Below are 9,391 nucleotides of genomic sequence, written 5' to 3' on the forward strand. Positions count from 1 at the left end.
GTGTCGTGTTACAGCAGATCCCGTTCCTGGCTACAGCGTCACTACTGTTACCGGGTGAGCCAGAGAGAGAGGGTCCACAGATGAAGGCTGTGAGTCTGCAGACTGGGGCTGGGCTCCAGAAGGAAGGGGGGTTCCTGGTGGAGAGAGCTGTGTGTCTGCAGAGGGCGTGTCTGCAGAAGAGGGCGTGTCTAGCAGGTGTTGGAGACGGATTCCAGAGCTTAAGTCAACTGCCTCTGGTCCTTCTGCTGCTGGGTCACAGTATATATATATATATATATATATATATATATACACACACACACACACACACACACACACACACACACACACAGACTTATATATAGTACAGACAAACACACACCTTTAAATGCACACACATTATATATACACACACAGACTTTATATAGTACAGACAGACACATTATATACACACAACACACACACTTACAGTGCATTTGAATGTATTCAGACCCCTTGACAACCTTAATCTGAAATTCATTAAAATAAATGTTCTCGTCAAATCTCACAGAATACCCCATAATGACAAAGTGAAAACTTCTTTTTTTAAACATTTTGCAAATGTATTAAAAATAAAGCAGAAATACCTTATTCAATATTTCAGACCTTTTTACTATGAGACGGAAATTGAGCTCTTGGCCCTACAACTTGATTGGAGTCACCTGTAGTAAATTAAATTGATTGGACATGATTTGGAAAGCACACACCTGTCTAGCATAAGGTTTCTTAGTTGACCCAGTGTATGTCAGAGCAAAACCAAGCCATGAGTTTGAGACAGGTTGTGTCAAGGCACAGATCTAGGAAGAGTACCAAGACTCTTCCTAGAGCTGGCCACCCGGCCAAACTGAGCAATCAGGGGAGAAGGGCCTTGGTCAGGAGGTGACCAAGAACCCGATGGTCACTCAGACAGAGCTCCAACGTTCTCTGTGGAGATGGGAGAATCTTCCCAGAAGGACAACCATCTCTGCAGCACTCCACCAACTAGCCCTTTATTGTAGAGTGGCCAGACAGAAGCACTCCTTAGTAAAAAGGCACGACAACCTGCTTGGAGTTTCCAAAGGCACCTAAAGGACTCAGACCATGAGAAACAAGATTCTCCACTCTTTGGCCTGAATGCCAATCGTCACATCTGGAGGAAACCTGGCAGCATCCCTACGGTGAAGAACGGTGGAGGCAGCATCACTACGGTGAAGCACGGTGGAGGCAGCATCACTACGGTGAAGCACGGTGGTGGCAGGACATCCCTGCGGTGAAGCATGATGGTGGCAGCATCAGGCTGTGGGGATGTTTTTCAGCGGCAGGGACTGGGAGACTCGTCAGGATCGAGGGAAAGATGAATGGAGCAAAGTACAGAGATCCTTGATGAAAACATGTTCCAGAACATTCAGGACCCTAGACTGGGGTGAAGGTTCACCTTCCAACAGTATAACGACCCTAAGCACACAGCCAAGACAACACAGGAGTGGCTTCAGAGTCAAGTCTCTGAATGTCCTTGAGTGGTCCCAGCCAGAGCACGGACTTGAACCGTATCACCATATCTCTAGGGAGACCTGAAAATAGCTGTGCAGGCGATCCCCATCCAACCTGACAGAGAGGATCTGCAGAGAAGAATGGAGAAAACTCCCCCAAATACAGGCATGCCAAGCTTGTAGCGTCATACTCAAGAAGACTGAGGCTGTAATCGCTGCCAAAGGTTCTTCAACAAAGTACTGAGTAAAGCGTCTGAATACTTATGGAAATATGATACCCGTTTTAAGCTGGTCATGAGGTATTGTGTAGATTGATCAGGGGACAAAAACAATTGAATACATTTTTGATGGGTGTGTCCTGAAGTTAATGGGTGTGTCCCCAGTTGGTGGGTGTGTCCTGAAGTTGATGGGTGTGTCCTGAAGTTGATGGGTGTGTCCTAGAAAGTTGATGGGTGTGTCCTGAATTGATGGGTGTGTCCCAGAAGTTGATGGGTGTGTCCCCGGGGTTGATGGGTGTCCCTAAAGAGATTGATGGGTGTCCTCAAAGTCACCCTCACAGTTTTGTCAGAAACACAAAGGAGGGCCCTCCAAGATGCGGTCGGAGGCCAACAGTTGCCATACCAAGCGATGATGCCCCTGATGGTGCAGCTGTAGAACCTTTCTGAGGATCTGAGGACCCATTCAGCCATCTTCAGTCTCCTGAGGGAGAAAGTTCCCATCCACGACTGTCTTGGTGTGCTTGGACCATGATAGTTTATTAGTGAGGTGGAAACCAAGGAACTTGATCTTTCGTGACCCGCTCCACTACAGCCCGTCGATGTGAATGGGGACGTTGCCTCGTCCCTCTTTCCCTGTAGTCCACGATCAGCTCCTTTGTCTTGCTCACAATGAGGGAGGGGTTGTTATCCTGGCACCACACTGCCAGGTCTGGACATGGGGCTGTCTCATCGCTGAGGGAGGGTTATCTGGCATTCACACTGCAGGTCTCTGACTCTTAGGGCTGTCTCATACGTTGAGGAGGTTATTATCCTGGCACCACACTGCCAGGTCTCTGACCTGTAGGCTGTCTCATCGTTGTCGGTGATGTTATCCTGGCAACACTGCCAGGTCTCTGACCTGTAGGCTGTCTCATCGTTGTCGGTGATGTTATCCTGGCACACTGCCAGGTCTCTGACCTGTAGGCTGTCTCATCGCTGGAGGGAGGGGTTGTTATCCTGGCACCACACCGGCCAGGTCTCTGACCTGTAGGCTGTCTCATCGTTGAGGGAGGGGTTGTTATCCTGGCACCACACTGCCAGGTCTCTGACCTGTAGGCTGTCTCATCGTTATGCGGTGATGTTATCCTGGCACTACACTGCCAGGTCTCTGACCTGTAGGCTGTCTCATCGTTGAGGGAGGGTTGTTGTCCTGGCACCACACTGCCAGGTCTCTGACCTGTAGGCTGTCTCATCGTTGAGGGGGGGTTGTTATCCTGGCACCACACTGCCAGGTCTCTGACCTGTAGGCTGTCTCATCGTTGAGGGAGGGGGTTGTTATCCTGGCACCACACTGCCAGGTCTCTGACCTGTAGGCTGTCTCATCGTTGTCGGTGATCAGGACTACCACCGTTGTGTCGTCAGCAAACTTAATGATGGTGTTGGAGTCGCACAGTCGCGGGTGAAAAAGGAGTACAGGAGGAAGCCCATCAGGAAGTCCAGGAATTGAATGGGAGTTGGAAACACCGCCCCCTACTGTACAGGGGGAAGCCCGTCAGGAAGTCCAGGAATTGAATTGGAGTTGGAAACACCGCCCCCTACTGTAAAGGAGGAAGCCCGTCAGGAAGTCCAGGTATTGAATTGGAATTGGAAACACACGCCCCTACTGTACAGGAGGAAGCCCATCAGGAAGTCCAGGTATTGAATTGGAGTTGGAAACACCGCCCCTACTGTACAGGAGGAAGCCCGTCAGGAAGTCCAGGTATTGAATGGGAGTTGGAAACACCGCCCCTACTGTACAGGAGGAAGCCCGTCAGGAAGTCCAGGTATTGAATTGGAGTTGGAAACACCGCCCCCTACTGTACAGGAGGAAGCCCGTCAGGAAGTCCAGGCATTGAATTGGAGTTGGAAACACCGCCCCTACTGTACAGGGGAAGCCCATCAGGAAGTCCAGGTATTGAATTGGAGTTGGAAACACCGCCTACTGTACAGGGGGAAGCCGTCAGGAAGTCCAGGATCCAGTTGCAGAGGGAGGAGTTTCTGGTCCTTAGCTTAGTGATGAGCTTTGAGGGCACTATAGTGTTGAGCCGCTGAGCTGTAGTCAACTATGGTGTTCTGCATGAAACATGTAGGTATTACAGACTGGCTCAGAGAAAGGTTGAAAATGTCAGTGGACACTTGCCAGTTGGTCAGCGCATGCGTCCTGGTAATCAGTCTTGTGAATGTTGACCGGTTTAAATATCATGCTCGAGTACACATCCATCTGGCCCTGCGTCACGTCGGCTATGGAGAGATCTATCTATGGAGAGCATGATCACAGTTTTTTTCTCGTTATTTTACCAGGTAAGTTGACTGAGAACACGTTCTCATTTGCAGCAACGACCTGGGGAATAGTTACAGGGGAGAGGAGGGGATGAATGAGCCAATTGTAAACTGGGGATTATTAGGTGAACGTGATGGTTTGAGGGCCAGATTGGGAATTTAGCCAAGACACGGGGTTAACACCCCGACTCTTACGATAAGTGTCATGGGATCTTTAATGACCTCAGAGTCAGGACACCCGTTTAACGTCCCATCCGAAAGACGGCACCCTACACAGGGTTGGGATATTTAGACCAGAGGAAAGAGTGCCTCCTACTGGCCCTCCAACACCACTTCCAGCAGCATCTGGTCTCCCATCCAGGGACAACCCTGCTTAGCTTCAGAAGCAAGCCAGCAGTGGGATGCATGGTGGTATGCTGGCATACCAGCAATTGTCCTCATACACACAATTGTCCTGAACAGCTGGTGCCCTCATGCATGGATCAGTATTGCTTGCTTCAAAGCATGCAAAGAAGGCATTTAGCTACGTCCTGATTAGGCTCCTGTCACTGGGCGGCTTGCGGCTGGGTTTCCCTTTGTAATCCGTAATAGTTTGCAAGCCCCACCACATCCAACGTGCATCAGAGCCGTTGTTGGAGGATTCAATCTTCGTCCTGTATTGACAGTCCTGTTTGATAGTTCGGCTGAGGGCATAGCAAGATCTATTATAAGCGTCCGATTTGTGTCCCGCTCCTTGAAAGCAGCAACTCTAGCCTTTAGCTCAATGCAGATGTTGCCTGTTATCCATGGCTTCTGGTTGGGGTATGTACGTACGGTCACTGTGGGGACGACGTCATTGATGCACTTATTGATGAAGCCAGTGACTGTTAAGGTGTCCTTAACACCATGTGACATGCTGGTAGAAATGAGGTAAAACGGATGTAAATTTTACCCCGGGCACTAGGAGTGCCACTTCTGGGTGAGCATTCTCTTGTTTGCTTGGGGCCTTATACAGCTCGTTGAGTGACCAACATCTAAATGAATTACCACCTTCTAAATGAATTACCACCATCTAGATCAATGACCACCTTCTAAATGAATTACCAACATCTATATAAATAACCACCATCTATATGAATTACCACCATCTATATGAATTACCACCATCGAGATGAATTACCCCCATCTAAATGAATTACCATCTATATGAATTACCACCATCTAAATAAATTACCACCCTCTAAATGAATTACCATCTATATGAATAACCACCATCTATATGAATTACCACCATCTAAATTAATTACCACCCTCTAAATGAATTACCATCTATATGAATTACCACCATCTAAATTAATTACCACCCTCTAAATTAATTACCACCATCTAGATGAATTATCATCTAAATAAATTACCATCTAAGAAACAAAGAGATCTTCTGTTGAATCTGACAATTAATCTTAATGGTATACAGTCGTCTCAAATAAAACTGTGAAGGACCTCGGCGTTACTCTGGACCCTGATCTCTCTTTTGAAGAACATATCAAAACCATTTCAAGGACAGCTTTTTTCCATCTACGTAACATTGCAAAAATCAGAAACTTTCTGTCCAAAAATGATGCAGAAAAATTAACCCATGCTTTTGTCACTTCTAGGTTAGACTACTGCAATGTTCTACTTTCCGGTTACCCGGATAAAGCACTAAATAAACTTCAGTTAGTGCTAAATACGGCTGCTAGAATCCTGACTAGAACCCAAAAATTGATCATATTACTCCAGTGCTAGCCTCTCTACACTGGCTTCCTGTCAAAGCAAGGGCTGATTTCAAGGTGCGTCACCTGAGTGGGTTGAGTCACTGATGTGATCATTTTGTCTGGGTTGGGTTGCCACCCGGCACAGCCAGAAGAGGACTGGCCACACCCCGTAGCCTGGTTCCTCTCTAGGTTTCTTCCTAAGTTTTGGCCTTCCTAGGGAGTTTTTCCTAGCCACCGTGCTTCTACACCTGCATTGATTGCTGTTTGGGGTTTTAGGCTGGGTTACTGTACAGCACTTTGAGATATCAGCTGATGTACGAAGGGCTATATAAATTATTATTTATTATTTTTATTATTTATAAATACATTTGATTTGATTTGAAATGAATTACCACCATCTATATGAATTACCATCTAAATTAATTACCACCACCTAAATAAATGACCACCATCTAAAAAAACATTGTACTTTTATTTAACTAGGCAAGTCAGTTAAGAACAAATTCTTATTTTCAATGACGGCCTAGGAACCGTGTGTAAACTGCCTGTTCAGGGGCAGAACGACAGATTTGTACCTTGTCAGCTCGGGGATTTAAACTTGCAACCTTTCAGTTACTAGTCCAACACTCTAACCACTATGCTACCCTGCCGCCCCCAAATAAATTACCATCTAAATGAATTACCACCGCCTATATGAATTACCATCTAAATGAATTACCACCATCTTTATGAATTACCATCTAAATGAATTACCATCTATATGAATTACCACCATCTTTATGAATTACCATCTAAATGAATTACCATCTAAATGAATTACCATCTAAATGAATTACCATCTATATGAATTACCACCATCTAAATGAATTACCACCCTCTAAATGAATTACCATCTAAATGAATTGCCACCATCTTTATGAATTACCATCTAAATGAATTACCACCATCTTTATGAATTACCATCTAAATGAATTACCATCTAAATGAATTACCATCTAAATGAATTACCACCTTCTAAATGAATTACCACCATCTAAATGAATTACCATCTAAATGAATTACCATCTATATGAATTACCACCCTCTAAATGAATTACCACCCTCTAAATGAATTACCATCTATATGAATTACCATCTATATGAATTACCACCATCTAAATGAATTACCATCTATATGAATTACCACCATCTAAATGAATTACCACCATCTAAATGAATTACCACCATCTAAATGAATTACCATCTAAATGAATTACCACCTAAATGAATTACCACCCTCTAAATGAATTACCACCATCTAAATGAATTACCACCATCTAAATGAATTACCATCTAAATGAATTACCATCTAAATGAATTACCACCCTCTAAATGAATTACCATCTAAATGAATTACCATCTAAATGAATTACCATCTAAATGAATTACCATCTAAATGAATTACCACCATCTAGATGAATTACCATCTAAATGAATTACCATCTAAATGAATTACCATCTAAATGAATTACCCCCATCTAGATGAATTACCATCTATATGAATTACCACCTAAATGAATTACCACCATCTATATGAATTACCATCTAAATGAATTACCATCTATATGAATTACCACCATCTATATGAATTACCATCTAAATGAATTACCATCTAAATGAATTACCACCCTCTAAATGAATTACCATCTATATGAATTACCACCTAAATGAATTACCACCATCTAAATGAATTACCATCTATATGAATTACCACCTAAATGAATTACCACCATCTATATGAATTACCATCTAAATGAATTACCATCTAAATGAATTACCATCTAAATGAATTACCATCTAAATGAATTACCATCTAAATGAATTACCACCCTCTAAATGAATTACCACCTAAATGAATTACCACCCTCTAAATGAATTACCATCTAAATGAATTACCATCTAAATGAATTACCATCTAAATGAATTACCATCTAAATGAATTACCACCCTCTAAATGAATTACCATCTATATGAATTACCATCTAAATGAATTACCACCATCTAAATGAATTACCATCTAAATGAATTACCACCATCTAAATGAATTACCACCCTCTAAATGAATTACCACCCTCTAAATGAATTACCATCTAAATGAATTACCATCTAAATGAATTACCATCTAAATGAATTACCATCTAAATGAATTACCACCATCTAAATGAATTACCACCATCTAAATGAATTACCACCCTCTAAATGAATTACCACCCTCTAAATGAATTACCATCTAAATGAATTACCACCATCTAAATGAATTACCACCATCTAAATGAATTACCACCATCTAAATGAATTACCACCCTCTAAATGAATTACCACCCTCTAAATGAATTACCATCTAAATGAATTACCATCTAAATGAATTACCATCTAAATGAATTACCATCTAAATGAATTACCATCTAAATGAATTACCATCTAAATGAATTACCACCCTCTAAATGAATTACCATCTATATGAATTACCACCCTCTAAATGAATTACCACCATCTAGATGAATTACCATCTAAATGAATTACCATCTAAATGAATTACCATCTAGATGAATTACCATCTAAATGAATTACCATCTAAATGAATTACCCTCTAAATGAATTACCACCCTCTAAATGAATTACCCTCTAAATGAATTACCATCTAAATGAATTACCCCCATCTAAATGAATTACCATCTAAATGAATTACCACCCTCTAAATGAATTACCCCCATCTAAATGAATTACCCCCATCTAAATGAATTACCATCTAAATGAATTACCACCCTCTAAATGAATTACCCTCTAAATGAATTACCCTCTAAATGAATTACCATCTAAATGAATTACCCCCATCTAAATGAATTACCATCTAAATGAATTACCCCATCTAAATGAATTACCATCTAAATGAATTACCACCCTCTAAATGAATTACCATCTATATGAATTACCACCCTCTAAATGAATTACCACCATCTAAATGAATTACCATCTATATGAATTACCATCTATATGAATTACCATCTAAATGAATTACCACCCTCTAAATGAATTACCACCATCTAAATGAATTACCACCCTCTAAATGAATTACCACCATCTAAATGAATTACCATCTAAATGAATTACCATCTAAATGAATTACCATCTAAATGAATTACCCCCCTCTAAATGAATTACCACCATCTAAATGAATTACCATCTAAATGAATTACCATCTAAATGAATTACCATCTAAATGAATTACCATCTAAATGAATTACCATCTAAATGAATTACCATCTATATGAATTACCATCTAAATGAATTACCCCCCTCTAAATGAATTACCACCTATATGAATTACCATCTAAATGAATTACCACCCTCTAGATGAATCTAAATGGATTCCTGTCATTCTGAGCACCAGGGGATGGCTTAGCCACCCAATGCATATGGGTCTGGTAAATGTCTCAAACGTCCGGTAAATTACAATCTTGCCGGTCACATTGTCCTACCCTGACTCCCAGCCCACCCTGTCCTGTTGAACTAACCTGTGGATAAGTCAGAGCGAAGGCAAGCCATCCTCCCAGCAGTAGAGACAGGATCACCACGGTAACAGGGTCCTGGTATATATAGTCGGGCAGGATAGAGG

The 9,391-nt window shown here is 42.1% G+C and overlaps 1 pseudogene; it reads right to left on the reverse strand.

Moving 5' to 3' along the window:
- Positions 1–218: 218 nt before the first annotated feature.
- LOC135534211 (serine/threonine-protein kinase/endoribonuclease IRE1-like) overlaps positions 219–9,391 on the reverse strand; it is a 22,348-nt pseudogene continuing 13,175 nt past the window's right edge.

The sequence above is a fragment of the Oncorhynchus masou genome, unplaced genomic scaffold, assembly GCF_036934945.1.
Source record: "Oncorhynchus masou masou isolate Uvic2021 unplaced genomic scaffold, UVic_Omas_1.1 unplaced_scaffold_3145, whole genome shotgun sequence".
NCBI classification, from domain to species: domain Eukaryota; kingdom Metazoa; phylum Chordata; class Actinopteri; order Salmoniformes; family Salmonidae; genus Oncorhynchus; species Oncorhynchus masou.